Source organism: Schistocerca cancellata, chromosome 7, assembly GCF_023864275.1.
Source record: "Schistocerca cancellata isolate TAMUIC-IGC-003103 chromosome 7, iqSchCanc2.1, whole genome shotgun sequence".
Classification (NCBI taxonomy): Eukaryota; Metazoa; Arthropoda; class Insecta; order Orthoptera; family Acrididae; genus Schistocerca; species Schistocerca cancellata.
Window position 1 is genome coordinate 230115096 of NC_064632.1, and position 17086 is coordinate 230132181.

A 17086-nucleotide genomic window follows, 5' to 3' on the forward strand; every position below is an offset into this window, starting at 1 on the left:
GAGGAACTCGACGTGCAGAGGGACTCTGCAGTCGAAGATGTAGGTTATCACGACCTTACGTTGTGCCATCATTTCAAGCACAAGGGTAAACTCCAAACCCAACAGTGGAGATATGCCCAAATTAATCCAAAGTTATGCACACATGTTCCTGTAAAACATGCACGGACATCGGTTTTAGTCGGACGAGGAAGCGCACGAGGTGGTGCGGTTGTGGATCAGTCAGCTGCCGACCGCGTTCTCCGAAGCAGGAGTTGGTCGTCTCGTCTTCCAGAGGGGTAAATATCATCACGCGTGTGGTGAATTATTTTGAATGGAACAAATCCAGTGGCTGGTGTTCGATTTTCATTTGACCCCTCTCATAATACAAAGCGATACTCCCTTGTCCCAGGCTCAATTATGTTCGTGCTTCAGAAAACTGATTCTGGAAGAAGCACCGATCAGCCTGTTGCATACGTACATGTGCTAATGGCGGTGGAGAAGCGTTGCGTTCATATATACGCTGGTAGTATTCTTTTGCAGGGCAAGGCTTAGAAGGGTGAAATTTTTTGAATGTACAGTCACCTTTTATCGCTGGCGGCTTTTTCTTTTTTGTAACATCAACGTAATATAGAGAAATAAGAAATATTTCAGTTACCTATGACTACTTACTCCAGTTTATTAACATTTTATGTTAACTCAGAAAAAAAATCATTTCATTAACTTCGTTGGGACATTAACATAACCACTAATTTTTTTTTTGCGAGAGTTTAGTGCAAATTCGCTTTAAGACCAAACAAACGACGCACCACGAAGGAATTAACCGAATAGGACTGGATTTAGTAGATGTAATGTACATGTACAGACAAACAAACGATTACAATTTCAGAAAAATCGGGTGATATTTTCAAGAAAAAGAGCTACACAAACTGAGCAAGTCTACAACGCTTAGGCCCACCTCTGGCCCTTACGCTAGTAATTATTCAGCTTGGCACTGAATGATAGGGTTGCTGAATGTCTCCTTGAGGCAGCTTCTTTTTTACTCACCAGTCTTCTGAATGACTTGACGCGGCCCACCACTAACTCCTCTCCTTCACCAACCTCTTCATCACTGATTAGAATTTGCAACCTACTTCCTCAATTATTTGCTGGATATATCCCAAAGTCTGTCTCCTTTTGCAGTTTATATCGTCTAGAGATTCCTCTCTGCGGAGCAAGTTATCCCCGACGCCTTAAAACGTGTTCTACCATCTTGTTTCTTCTGATTGTCAGTGTTTTCCATACAATCCATTCTTCTCCAATTCTACGCAGAACCTCCTCATTCCTTACCTTATCCGTCTACCGTATCTTCCTTCACCGTCGGCGTTGTCGTTGTTACCGTTATACCAAGAAGAAAGGCGCGTCGATCTTAGAGCATGAGATATGATGACCTTAAGCCATTGACAACACACAACGGTCACGGTAGCACCTGATTCCAGAATAGCTGCAGTAGTTAAGATCTACGAACTATCCCCTGTTGACCAGGTCCCCAAAACTTAACTCGTAACGAGATCCCTTCAAAGCAAATTGTCAGAACGATCGTCTATAAAGGCTTCGTACAAACGAGAAGAAATGTTACGGTTGATGGAATAATAACAGATACGACCAAACTGTCTTGTCTCTTCTGCTTTATTTAACATAACTTCGTTCACAGTTTCATTTCGCATTCACCACTCATTCACCGAAACCCATTGATGAACAGTTTTGGTTGCTTAACACCAACAGTCAATGATAATGATACAGCTTTTCTCCTTTTTATAAATTGAAGCCTGCTCTCCGTGATATAATAAAAAAAACCGGTCTCAATACCGCGTCCCTCGTGAGATGCGAATAGACTTATCCCGGAATTGACCGCCCTGTAGGTGTACTCAATTTAATGACCACACTTCGTTGTCCGCTATTTCGCGTAACTGAATGTCCATTTGTTAGTCTGATTATACACTGTAGCTATTTAAAATTCGCCCCTATATTTTTCACAACTCACAATTAACACTTCGTTACTTGTTTTTTTTTTTTTTTTTTTCTAAGAGTAAACGGAAAGAAAGAGGCCGTATCATCGGCTTAGTCGACATAAAGCAAAACACCTTAATATGCCCAATTTCACCTCTTCTTATAGGATCGGCTACCTTACTCATTAATTTACAACATATTATTTCCAATAACACTAAACAGGTATCGCCGTTATATTTTAATTGTATTCAATGGCATGTTACAACTATTATGACCAACCAAATCGTCACAAATCGCGCGGCGTGCGTTTTTAATGATAACTTTACGCTATTCAATTTCCGTTACAGCTATCTTGACTCGTAATGTTTCATCAGTCCACCTAATTTTGAACATTATTCTGTAGCGCCTCATCTCAAATGCTTCGATTCTCTTCTGTTCTGGTTTTCCTACAATCCATGATTCACTACCATACAATGCTTTACTGAAAACGTACTTTCGCAGAAATTTCTTCCTCAAATTAAGGCCTATGTTTGATAATAGTGGACTTCTCTTGGCCAAGAATACCCTTTCACCCAGTTCTGGTTTGCTTCTACCGTCTTCCATGCTCAGCCCGTCATGGGTTATTTTGCTGCCTAAGTAGCAGAGTTCCTTAATTTCAATTCTTTCGTGACCATCAGTCTCGATTTTAGGTTTCTCGCTGTTCTCATTTCTGTTATTTTTTATTATTTCATTGTTTCTTTTATTTACACTCAGTTCATATTCTGTACTTATTAGACTGTTCATTCCATTTAGCAGATCCTGTACTTCTTCACCTTCACTGAGGAGAGAAATGTCATCAGAAAATCTTATCATCGATGTCCTTTCACACTGAATTTAATTACACTCTTGAACCTTTCTTTTATTTCCATCACTGCTTCTTCGATGTACAGATTGAACAGTAGGGGCGACAGACTACATCTGTCTCTTACACACTTTTTAATAGGAGCACTTTGTTCTTCCAGTCTTATTATTCCCTCTTGGCTGTGGTAAATGTTGTACATTACCCGTCATTGCCTACAGTTTACCCCTATTTGCCTAGGAATTTCGAACATCTTGCACCATTTTACATTGTCGAACGCTTTTTCCTGGTCGCCAGTCCTATGACGTGTCTTGATTTTTCTGTAGTCTAGTTTCCATTATGAATCGGAACGTTACAGCTGTCTCTCTGACGCCTTTACCTTTCCTAAAGCGAAACTGATTGTCATCTAACACATCCACAATTTTCTTTTCCATTCTACGGTACATTATTCTTGACAGCAACTTGGATGTTTGAACTGTTAATCTGACGAAATGGTTACTTTTGTTAGTTCTTACACTCTTCGGAATTGTTTGGATGATATTTTACCGAAAACCAGAAGACGCACGAAGACAAGCAGTCGAAACTCATGCCGTGTGCGGGCGGGCATTATCTTGCTGAAATGTAAGTCCAAGATGACTTACCATGGAGGGCAACGAAACGGGCGGTAGAATATCGTCGACATATCTTTGAGCTGTGAGTGTGCCGCTGGTGACAACCAAAGCGGTCATGCAATGAAAAGATATGGCACACCAGATCATCACTCATGGGTCGAGCGACATGGCGGGTGACCATCAAGTTGGTATCCCACCGCTGTTCGGGGCGTCTCTTGACACGTCTGCGCCCTGGAATCTCACTGACTGGAGTAGAACTGCCTTCAATGATCAGTTCTGTTTCGAAAGCATCCCCGATGACCAGCGAAGAAGTGTCTGGAAGCGTCCCGTGCGATACCAGCCTAACTGTCTCCCACCATACTGCCCAACAACCAATGGATATGGTCTGGGATGTCATTAGGTTTTGGAGAAGGACTCATTGGTTGTCGTCCGCGGCACTCTTACAACACAACGCCACATCGATGATATTCTGCTGCCCGTTTTGCTGCCCTTCATGACAAGCCACCTTGGGCTTATATTTCTGCAAGATAAGCATGTCGACATACGGCGAGATTTTCTATTACTATGCTTCGTGCTTCCCAAACCATAACTTAGCCAGCAAAGTCCTCGGGTCTCGTTACGTTTCGAGTATTATGGGTAAGTATCCGAAACCAACTTTGGATTTTAACTATTTAACGTACCAACCGCACAGAATTTGGCACGATTTCACTCTGGAGTACACCCAACAACTCTGTCAGTCAATACACAGACGAATAACTGCTTGCGTAATGGCCTTAGCTGGGTCAACGTATTATTGCCTTGATCAAATTGTGAAGATTTTTCTCTCAAATACATCATACAATACTTCTGAAATAGTAATTAGGTATTTCTCTGTCCATGTGCATCAAATCTACTGATTCCTATGTGATGCATCGCCTTTTTTGTCTTGTAGTGTAGTGTATTGTCTCTTCTAGAGTAACCTGGAATGGATTCATTTTATTATGATGAGCTGGCTAGGCTGGTTTCCTATATTTCACGGATACATTTGCTTTATCTACAAAACATGATGGCAAAAATCCGCCATGAGGACAAGCTCTCAGAACAGTTTCCCGTGACATGTGGTGTAAAACAAGGCTGTGTTCTGGCTCCCACACTCTTCTCACTTTTCTTCGCAGTTGTTATGAGAGACGCGACCAAAGCCTGTAGTAATCAAATTAGTCTCGACACAAGGACAGACAAAAGTGTCTTCAACATCTCTCGCCTCAGAACAAAAAGTCGCGTAACCAAACTATCCATCTTAGAGATTCTCTACGCGGATGATGTATGCATGATGGCTAATTCTTGCGAAACTCTTCAGACTTACATAAACCTGCTAAATGCCTCCTGCAGAAGATTTGGCTTAGCCATTGGCATCACTAAGACGCAAGTTCTTAAACAACCACTTAGAGGTCTTAATGCAGATGACTCTAGTATTGAGATAAATAACAAACCCTTGCAAAATGTGTCAAAGTTCAAATACCTGGGAAGCCAAATTAGAAGTGACAACAGCCTGACATCGGAAATCGCAGCGCGTATAGCCAGCGCAGCCTCAGCCTTCGGTAAGCTTAATGACCGAGTATGGAAATCACATGATCTCAAACTACAAACAAAAATTGCAGTCTACAAAGCAGTAGTATTATCCACCTTACTCTATGCCTCGGAAACCTGGTGCTGTTACAAAGCTGACATTAAGAAGCTAGATAAATTTCATCTTCGATGTCTGAGATCAATTCTGCGCATCAAATGGGACGACCGTGTCCCAAACACGGAGATTTTGCGCCGCGTGAAACTGGCTGGTATTGAAGCTTTAATAATGAAACATCAACTGAGATGGAGTGGTCACATAGTACGCATGGATGACAGTAGGCTACCTAAAGCGGTGTTCTACTCGCAGCTCTCGTGCGGGAAGAGGAGGAAAGGTGGTCAACACCTGCGATATAAAGACACCATTAAACGCCACCTTGCAGCCTGTGGCATCCCAAGCAACCGTTGGGAGGAGCTAGCATTGCGCCGATCGGAGTGGCGATCAACTGTACATAAGAGCATCGAACAATTCGAGCAAAAGCGTGTAATGGACCTGGATGCTAAAAGAGAGCTCCGAAAATCTCAGCTCAAGCCTGTCTACACGTATACTTACAACTCTGCTGGTCAACTTCACTGTGCTCCATGCAACAGGATATTCAAAGCGAAATTCGGATTCGCGAGCCACATCCGAGCTTACCACAACAAGGACAGAGAAGACTGACGGAGTCGCTGTCGCCGGACACGGCGAGGAGGACATCATCATCTACAAAACGCACCTAATATATATATAGGGTGGCCCATTGATCGTGACTGGGGCAATATCTCACGAAATAAGCGTCAAACGAAAAAAACTACAAAGAATGAAACTCGTCTAGCTTGAAGGGGGAAACCAGATGGCGCTATGGTTGGCCCCCTAGATGGCGCTGCCATAAGTCAAACGGATATGAACTGCGTTTTTGTTTTCAATAGGAACCCCCATTTTTATTACATATTCGTGTAGTGCGTAAATAAATATGAATGATTTAGTTGGACCACTTTTTTCGCTTTGTGATAGATAGCGCTGAAAAAGTCACAAACCTATGGCTCACAACTTTTGACGAACAGTTGGTAACAGGTAGGTTTTTAAATTAAAATATAGAACGTAGGTACGTTTGAACATTTTATTTCGGTTGTTCCAGTGCGATACATGCACCTTTGTGAACTTATCATTTCTGAGAACGCATGCTGTTACAGTGTGATTACCTGTAAATACCACATATAAATGCTCCAAATGAGGTCCGTCAACTGCAATACATTTGGCAATACTTGTAACGACATTCCTCTCAACAGCGAGTAGTTCGCCTTCCGTAATGTTCGCACATGCATTGACAATGCTCTGAAGCATGTTGTCAGGCGTTGTCGGTGGATCATGATAGCAAATATCCTTCAATTTTCCCCACAGAAAAAAATCCGGGGACGTCAGATCTGGTGAACGTGAGGGCCATGGTATGGTGCTCCGACGACCAATCAATACCGCTTCAACCGCACGCGAGCTACGTGCCGGACATCTATAATGTTGGAAGTACATCGCAATTCTGTTATGCAGTGAAACTTCTTGTAGTAACATCGGTAGAGCATTACGTAGGCAATCATCATACACTGCACCATTTAGATTGCCATCGATAAATGGGAGCCAATTATCCTTCCTCCCATAATGCCGCACGATACATTAACCCGTCAAGGTCGCTGATGTTCCATTTGTTGCAGGCATCGTGGACTTTCCGTTGCCCAACAGTGCATATTATGCTAGTTTACGTTATCGCTGTTGGTGAATGACGCTTCGTCGCTAAATAGAACGGATGCAAGAAATCTGTCATCGTCCCGTAATTTCTCTTGTGTCCAGTGGCAGAACTGTACACGACACTCAAAGTCGTTGCCAAGCAATTCCTGGTGCATAGAAATATGGCACGAGTGCAATCGATGTTGATATAGCTTTCTCAACACCTACGTTTTTGAGATTCCCGATTCTCGCACAATGTGTCTGCTACTGATGTGCTGATTAGCCGCCACAGCAGCTAAAACACCTACTTGCGCATCATCATCTGTTGCAGGTGGTGGTTGACTTTTCACATGTGGCTCAACGCTTCCTGTTTCCTTAAATAACTTAACTATCCGGCGAACGGTCCGGACTTGGATGATGTCCAGGATACCGAGCAGCATACATAGCACACGCCCAGTTGGGCATTTTGATCACAATAGCCATACATTAACACGATATCGACCTTTTCAGCAATTGGTAAACGGTCCATTTTAACATGGGTCACGAAGCAAATACCGTCCGCCCTGGGTGAATGTTACGTGATACTACGTACGTATACGACTATTACAGCACCATCTATCACAAAGCGAAAAAGGTGGTCCAACTAAAACATTCGTATTTCCTTACGTACCACACGAATATGTAATAAAAATGGGGATTCTTATTAAATAAAACGCAATTGATATCCGTTTGACTTATGGCAGTGTCATCTATTGGGCCAACCATAGCGCCATCTGGTTTCCCCCTTCAAGCTAGACGAGTTGCGTTCTTTGTAGTTTATATATCTTAAAGTCCCCTTACAAACCATAAATAAACTTTACCAGTGTATCACTAAGCCTTGAAGTGATTTATTATCGCTTATCTACAGGTGTAGCAATTTCCCCCTGATGACATAACGTATTTCTTTCAGTGTCTGGATTTATTTCATGTACACCACAGTGCATCTTGTAATATGGTGCAGTATAAGGTTCAGGGATATCCAGACTGAGAGCTTTTTGAAATGCAGGATGACCTTGTTACTTGAGTAAGTCTTAATTTGTCTACACTATAACATAAATTTATCCACTGTTGGAGGTAAACAATTTCCATGTAAAAGAGAACGTAATCAAAATTGTACTAAATTCTTTATTTAAATTATGAGAGCTGTGAAAGGCTCTGCAGTTTTATCTTCTAACAGGGTTTGGAAATATTCTACTTTTTGCTTAGTAACTAACCCTTCTACTTACATTTAGAAGATTTTGTATCCTAAATAATATGTACACTTTAATAAGGTGGCATGCGTGTCATTAACTAACAGAAGGTTTAATATTGCTTGTGTGGCACAACGTTGTTCTCTAGACATGTCCAGAAAGTATTATCGACTGTTAGTCTGAAATAGTTTGATACACCACATGGAAAATTTACACTATGAGCTAAATTGGAATATTATTTCATTGTTGTACTGAATTCTTAGTGGAACAGAGTTTTACGAATCCTATCTTAAAATCAACAGGAGCCGCTATATCATTGCATTTTACTTTTAAATGTACAAACAGAGTTTCGAAATGATGCAGGTGCTCTCTAAATATTTTCCAGGGAAAAAAACCTTTATTGTGAGATATTTCATATATGGCCCATGTTTCTCATTTCTGCTTTATAGAATTACAATGTTATATGAAATCACGTTGCGCTTAACACATCAATACCAACAGTCTTATGATGTGAAGAAAAATACATTTCGTAAACTTATTTTGACTGTTCTTATTAATCAGTACAAACTAGTAGTTCAATTAAATCAGAAGTCTACGAATATTCTGATGCAATCATTATAGCTATCATTTTGCGCTCTCTAAAATTAACATTCTGGCAGTTGTTGAAAAGTCTTATGTAATTACTCAGTTGAACTAAATGTGCAATATGAATTGTATTATTATGTTTAAGGCTGTGACCTGTATAAGAAGATTGGCGTGATGCAGTTCTCCATAAATTTTATTCCCGACATCTCTCTCCTTTACAGAATTAACTATTCCTGCAAGTCTCAAAGTGTGTGCTGTCCTTCCTCTTATCAAGTTGTGCCATAAATGTATTTCCTCTCCGATGTGATGGAGTACTTCCTCATTAGCTACGCGACTTACCCATCTAACATTCAGCATTCTTCGGCAATAACACTGTTCCCAAGCTCCTGTTCCTTTCTTATCTGTACTCTTTATCTCTGTCATCAGTCTTTCACTTCCGTAAGAAGGCCACAGTTCAAACAAGTACCATTAGAAAAAATTTTTTACCTCTTTAATTTATATTGAGTGTTAACAATTTTTTCACAGATATATATTTCTTGCTACAGTCAGGGGCAATTTATATCTTCTCTATCGTCTTTATTTGGACAGTCGTCATGTAATTGGCTCCTAAAATAATAAAAGTCATTTACTACTCTTGGTATCTCAATTCCTGGTCGAATCCAGTCAGCAACAGGTGGTATAACTGGACTACACTGCCCTCTTTTCGAGAAACTATCAACTCCATTAGATTCATTTTGGAAGTCCTTCACTGTCTGTGTTAAATTACGGTGTCGTCTACAAAAGTTTTCAGAACGGCGTGCTGAAGAGTAATCCCCCTGAATTTTTAATGTGAAAACTCTTAAAGCTTTTTAAACCAAAAGAATGTTATTAACATTCTACTTCTTTACTCTGCTTGTCTACATATTTATTTCTCAACATGATCAGCCTGACGACGAACACGTTTCTCTCGCAAGAGATCAGTTTGCTGAGACAGTCATTGTAGAATGTTTGGCTTTGTTGACGGAGCCACAACCTCACCTCTCTTTGCACCGCGTCATCGCTATCAAAATGAAGTCCTCCAAAGTGTTCTTTAAGTTTTGGAAAGAGATGAAAATCGTATGGGACCAAGTCGGGACTGTGCACAGGATGATCTATGACAGGGCACCCAAGGCCTCCGATTGCTGCAGGACATGTGTGTGGTCTGGCATTGTCACACTGAAGGAGTAGATACTCCATATGTGGGCGAACTTTTTCAGTTAGAAACTCCATTACAGCACGCTGTTTCTCATGCAACGACGTAATTACGTTACACACCGTCATGTTACACGCTACAGTTCGGAGCCCTCTAGAGGCAGAAGGTTGCAAATATGTACACATGAAGAACAGAGATGTAGAACGTTAACAGCTTTTGTCTTATTCAAAAAGCTTTGAGCATTTTCAAATTAAAAATTCGGAGGCATTATTTTTCAGCACGCCCTCGTATTTCTTTTTCCCGAACTTTATTTCCTCTTCTCACAGCTTTCCCCTGTGCTTGATCAATGTACAGTTTGAATAACCAGTGTTTAACTGCATCTATGTCTCGCTGCCCTCTATATTACTGCCACCACCTCATGTCCTATCCATATTCTAAGTTCAGTCAAATTATTGTACAGCTGATAGATGTCCACGGTTAATTAAATTGTAAGGTTGGTAATTTTTTCAATGAAACTAGGATCCAGCGGCAACAGTATTTAGACAAAAAACTTCTATCGAAACTGAGTAATTCTCATTTTCTCGCTGAGTCGTTCCACACAAATACAGTATGTTGCACAAATAATTGACAGATCAAGAAACTGAAATCTTTCGGCTAACATTTATTTAGGAAAAATTTATTTCTGTTTTTATTTTCTTCAGGTAAGCCTCAATTTTCGAAGTAACTTGCGGACATTGGCGAGTGCAATGGAGACGGAGGAAAGAGTGCCCAAAGATTAGGAATACGAAGCTTTTATTCATTACAGAACTTTCGTATTCTTGTAAAAACGATATCGCATGATACGGCTAAGCTTTTTGTCAGCCAGTTGTGGTTTTTATTCGGCCGATCGCTGTGAGACAATGCTGAAGCTTAGCATTTGCTAGCCGGCTGCGGTGGTCTAGCGGTTCTGGCGCTGCAGTCCGGATCCGTGGGACTACTACGGTCGCAGGTTCGAATCCTGCCTCGGGCATGGGTGTGTGTGATTTCCTTAGGTTAGTTAGGTTTAAGTAGTTCTAAGTTTTAGGGGACTTATGACCTAAGATGTTGAGTCCCATAGTGCTCAGAGCCATTTGAACCATTTTTTAGCATTTGCTTTATGTCACATGTTTTTTGGTTGTCAAAATGTTCGTCGAAAATTATGCCATTTCTTTAGGTTCAGCTTTGTTTTTGCTCTGGCCTAAACTCCAAGCAGATACAGACATTTGAACAGCGCTAAAATAAGCTGCCACTTTTTCGCTGTCGGTTCCTCATATCCACTATTATCGGCGTACAGAAAAGGACCGGTCCCTGTATTTTCACTTTCGATGATTATTAGTCAGAGATTCCTTTGGAATGGTTGTCTTCGCAGCCGAAGATATTTTCTCATTTTTTTACTGTTTACTACTTTAGACTTTTCATATTATCAGTCTAACATTATCGTTATTTGAACAAAAGCTTTTTCTAAATATTTTTCTGCGTTATTTCCAAACTTCTTTATCACTTTGTTGGATAAAAGTTAGATGCATACAAACAAGGAGATAATCTCACATCATTAAATTCAGAAATATCGCATATCCAAAACGATTTTCAAAATACAACAGATCTGTGCTTTGAAGATAATATTGAAATCCTACTTACCTTGCAAGTATCGAAGTAGTCTTCCTTTAACGTATATTGAATGGATAACTGTAATTACTGGGAAACAACATTTTTTTGTGTTACACAAAGTTTACTTTTTCTAACATGACACATCAAGAAACTGACCATGAATTTATGTAAAATATGGTCTTTTTAGTGTCTTGCATTCCACACTGGATAATTTTCAAGCAAACACCGAGAGTCAGAATAATATATTTGTGTATCAAAGGAAGAATATTCAGTTATAGTGAATCTGCGCTCTGATGTCAATAGGGGAAACCTGTATCCACTGTTTCTGTGCTACTACTTACTTCTGAGACAGTGGAAACATGTCATTGCTTAATACTTCAATCTTTGAGTTCGTAAGAGACTATGAGCCAGGTATTCAATTGACTAGAACATTCTCTTCTGCATGAAATCTGACCTATAAGTGACAAGTAGCAATTACACTAATTCTGTTTAAAATTTCGTACTGACGAGTAACTTTCTCTTAGCGCAAATAGATGGTTAAAGGTGGTTTTAAAATAAACTGACCAAGATAAAACAGGCAAAATAATCCTTACTACAGATGTCATGTAGCTACTCGCATTCTGTGTCTATGAATTACACACTATAGGCGTAATTCGTACAAACTGAATGTGTATCCTACATCGCCTAATAAACAGAAAAGATGTGAGCTAGTACGAATTACCATGTCGAAGTCTCCGTCGCTGTAATCATATCCTTTGAAATTCCACTGCAACACGAACTTACCTGACAAGTTGAAAATTTAATTTAAAAATCTGGAAGTGCCATCACTACTGTAGTTTATTGTGTCTCTGCTTGAAATATAGTGAAAGCGAAGCAAGTTCGTTCGAGAATGTAGTTCTTAGGTGAAAACCTCTAAAGAGTTCAATAAAGATTAGTGAATCGAAAACAAAAATTCTTAAGAATCTCAAATTATATGAATACTCAATAGATATTGTTCACATACAAGTGCCCATCAACGGACCACATGTATTTACATGACCATAAACACACAAAGGATAAGGAAAATGAGCCTTCATTCATATTAACGCCCATTATGTTATTTAATTAGTGATAAGGAAATGAGATAATGAACTTGCAAGTCCAGATAACAGAACAGATATTGTATATTAATTCCCAAGTGTTCTAACGAATCTGTTAACTCGAACAAAGAACTAAGATTGCCCGCATTGAGTAAGACTGCAAAATATCGAGTGTAAATAAAACTTATGTTCGACAAAGAACAGTAGGACAAAAGCAGCGAAAGAAAGCAACCACATCATCATAAAACAGAACGATGCCTCTTTAACATCACAGTTGCTTTATCATAAGACAAAATTTCTAAACTAGACAGATCAGAACAACCTCACAGCATCAGACAGAAGAACAGAATTTGTCTATTAGTCTACGGACCGTGCGTTCCTAACTAATAGAGTCTGCACAGCAAGCTTTTCTGTTTGCTGGTTCACCGTAGAGTAGAAGAGCCGTGCCTCTCAGTTTCAATCCAACAAAGCCAAACCAAGCACACCTTAAAATTTAATATCGGGATTATAAAAATTGAGAAATTTAAAGGCATCCGGAAGTCGATTACTCGAGGAATCTTACCGAGTCTTTCACTCCCGGACAGTGCTAGGAGAAACGTCTCTTCTCTTTCAATTTTCTTCCTCAGTATTCATGTACTTTTTCTGAATGCTATAAACAAAAATAAGAAATGAGGAGAAATGGACAAAATATAAACGGCCCATCTCCACGTGGAAAGAATAGGCGAGGGTGCATGTGGTGGTTTCTTGTTTGGATGTCCATTCGGTAACAGCAGTGCGCACTACCTGAAGACGCGGCCGGCTAATAAGATTCCGACGGCCGACAACAAAATGTCTAACGAGTGGAGGCCACAACATACAAGTCACGGATTTACTTCAAATTTTGTACGCTTTTAGTAGTCCACTGCGACAACATAACGTGCAAGGTATATGGCGTACTACAGAAGCGATTTCGAGAAAATCGCAAGAGAAATTTTATGTGTTTCGGCAGGGCGGGTTAAGATGGTGGCGTACTTGTTTCATCACTGTCTCTCGTAGTACAGTGCACTACCAAAGTTCCACCTACCTCAGCGCGGCGTCTGATCACCAACCCGTTTCTCCTTATGTAGATACTAACCAGACAAAGTTAAAAGCAGCGTTGAAGAAAACACCTTCAATACTTACGTCTGCAAAGTCCGCGTAAAGTCTGGTAGCAAGCTATCCTGTAATACGTTATAACAAATTTCTGGTGGAGGGCGATTGTTTCATCTCCTTCGAAAAATGTCAGACTTCTGCAAACGAGTTCCTTTATTTTTTTTAGGTTCAAAATAAACACTTGCCATCAGCCCATATTTAATTAACAAATAATATCACTGTCCTTAGCTCACAGTTCAGACAACTCAGTACACACCTCAGGCAGCCAGGAATATACTTAAGTCCAACCCGAATTATCACGCGATTTACAGTCACTACTCTGGTACAATATACGAGTTTCACATTCGGTCCTTTTTCAATGGATATCTAATAAAGAAATTGCTCGCCAAATATTCCATAGACGAATATGAAACTTGCCACTCGGAATTTTACAAAGGCCGAAAGTTCATACGCGATTCTCTTTCCAACAAAACAATCCAAAAGATTCCAAACTTCACAAAACGGTCCGTAAATGCAACTGCTGTTACGACCACAATTATTTCTTCATTTTACACATAATAAAGACGGAAGCCTTCAACATGACCTGCACGCCAGATAGCTGACTAGCGACTCCCCCCTGCCGTCCTTTCCACAGCCTATAACCTACCTCCAATGCTCGGGAAATGCTGAACTCTGATTAGTTGTTCAAAATGACCAGCCAATCAAAACAAACCTTTGAGATCATTTTCGCGCTAAAATTGTCCTAAGCCAATCATTATTCACAGATGCATTTACGTTACTTCACCATGCAAATATTAATAAAATGTTTAAAAAATCAAACAAAAAGAGAACTAATCTTGAAATAACTTTAGAAATCTATTACTCAACAAACGACTATTCTGGCTGACTTCTTACAAAAGTAAGTGCGCTTGGACATACGTCATCAGCAAGGTGGGGAAAACACAGCTTTCCCATGACACAGTTATGTAATGCTGTATATCATATAATATTGAATCTTTACGTATGTCCAACATACACACTCTCACTAAGTCTCATTTACTCACACAACAGAATATTACGTAAATAATAATCTTTTCTGGATTTTATATTACGAAAAATGACAAGTAGTTAACGTTTTATAATTATGAAAATCTAAATAAATTGTTCAGCCATTTGTGAACTTCGGTAATGATTCCAAATGGTACTAAAAGACAAACTGTTATGAATCCTAGATGACTTTAATCTTACAAGTGTCGGTTTGGGATGTTTTAGGTAATTTTCCCTAACTCTGAAAGTATGCCAGCTAGAAAGCTGAGATTTTTACACAATCTTTTTAATAACAAAGGGCAGTATATTGAATAATATTTAATACAGTTTATTTAGATTCTTAGGGGCTTGAATATTCTGTCGCTCAAACTGACACAGGTACCGCCTCCCGCGGCGAGGCTAGCGACAGATGCGAATGAGTCACACTAATATACAAGCGGCTGTTTCTATCACCACCAACGGCTCCAAAGCTACGAGCCATACTACAAAGTAGTGCAATAAATGCTATTGCGTACTGACTCGCGACGTTACAGCGTCAGTGATGTATCGGTGCGTTGGGACGTGATGGCGGCCACCGTATGTATAGAGATCAAGCTCTGTAATCAGTTGATCCTTGGATCGAGTCCCGCAGATTTTTTCATTTAGTCATATTTTTTTGCACTTATCATATTATTTCGTACGTATTACATATTAAAGGTAATATGATGAAAAGAGATGTGTATTTGCGCGAACCTTTACTGAATTTGCAATGTTATTTGGTGTTTACTGATTTTTCTTATCAAAACAAGTTTTACATATAGAATTATCGGCAAGTAAACGCCCAAACACACAAATTATTCCTGAAAATATATGCCTGGCATGATTTCCGAAATCCTTGATGCCTGCAATCGGGTAAGGTACCGAAAACTGCTTAGCACCTGAACATTTCGATCTACACCCACAGGTCTCATAGAGGAGTGACAGGCTTGGAAAGCCCAAGTCAAACATCTGTAAATAAAGGTGTAAACAAGTTTATTCAGTAAGACAATGAGGTACAATATGTCAGAATATGAATGTAATGTACGATTAATCGTCGGATATGCTTTCCACATTATATGTTGCAAGGTATTTTTCTTACAGACACGTAAAACGTAAATTAAAAAGGCGTCTACCTCATCGAATGAATGAAATTGTCCCGTTTCCTAAAGGAATCTTCAGAGTTTCTAAAGATAATTATAGCTTACTGACATTCTGAAAAATTTCTCTTACTTACCTTTTATAAACATCGGTGCGGAAATTGGTGATGTACAGTTGAATATATTGCAATAGCATCTTCACGAGAAACAACTTCTCGTTCGTTGTTAATCACATGCAAACAAGTTTGAAGGCACTTGATGAAGTTTTTATCCTGCCAACTGAAATAAAAGTTACATAACATTTGTTGTGGTAGTGTAGGTTAGTAAACAGAGAAGTTAACATCGGAAATCGAGTAATAGTTCATTGAAATACATTTTTTCTTTTTTACCATATTTCCTTTCAAATATAGCATTTGCGAAATAATATGACTAGTGTTGAGAAACATATAAATTTAAAACGAAGGGGACTCGATCTAGCGATCGACAGATTACGGAGCTTGAATGCTACGGACATGACCGCCGCCGTGGTCGCAATGCAACGGTACATCACTGCCTAGTATAATTTCTCTTGCGATTTTCTTGCAATCGCATAGGTAGTACACTTTACAACTCGCACAATATGTTGCTTTAGTAGGCTATTAAAACGTATAAAGCTCGAAGTAAATCCGTGATACGAACTTCGTAGCCTCCCATTGTAAGGTGAATAAGTAACTAAGATTCTTACCGATGCGCGCATCACTACACTGCAGGAAAGGTGTCTAACGGCAGACGACTTTCAACAGGCTCAATTAACATTTGCCATAGGACTGCAGGGGTTATCACAGCTGGATCCCAGACGCCTTGAGAAGGAAGTAAGCGAACGCTTCAACCAGAGCTCGCAATTTAGCGCGAGATGGGCTGCTATTTATGGTCGAACCTGAGAATGCTCATTTTCGCTCTACTGCGGAGTCGCTACAGCAGAACAGACCAATGTACTCTCACGCTGCCAGCACAGAGAAGCGCTCACAGATATACACAGACAATGTGCACGTGAACAAAGACGTTGCGCCGCCAGCGCGATGGTATCCCTTTCTGGGGATCCTCTGTTATTCCGCAGGCACGAAGCCGCAATTTAGGCAACAAGCGACCCTTCTGAATGCGAACTACATGTATATGCACTGCTGGGGAAACATGCAACTCTCATTTGAAATGTAGGGGGAGACGGTCGAATGAAGAAGCAACTAGCCAAACTACGCCTGGAATCTAAACAACGTAAATTTAAAAAAAAATGCAACCATCACAAAACACAGAAAAAATGTAGTACAATCAAAAACACTCCACAGATACAAACGAAGAATAGTTTCTCGAATTCGAAACACAATGATGAGAGAAGCCATTATGACCACTGCATGATTGAAGGCCATCTGGCG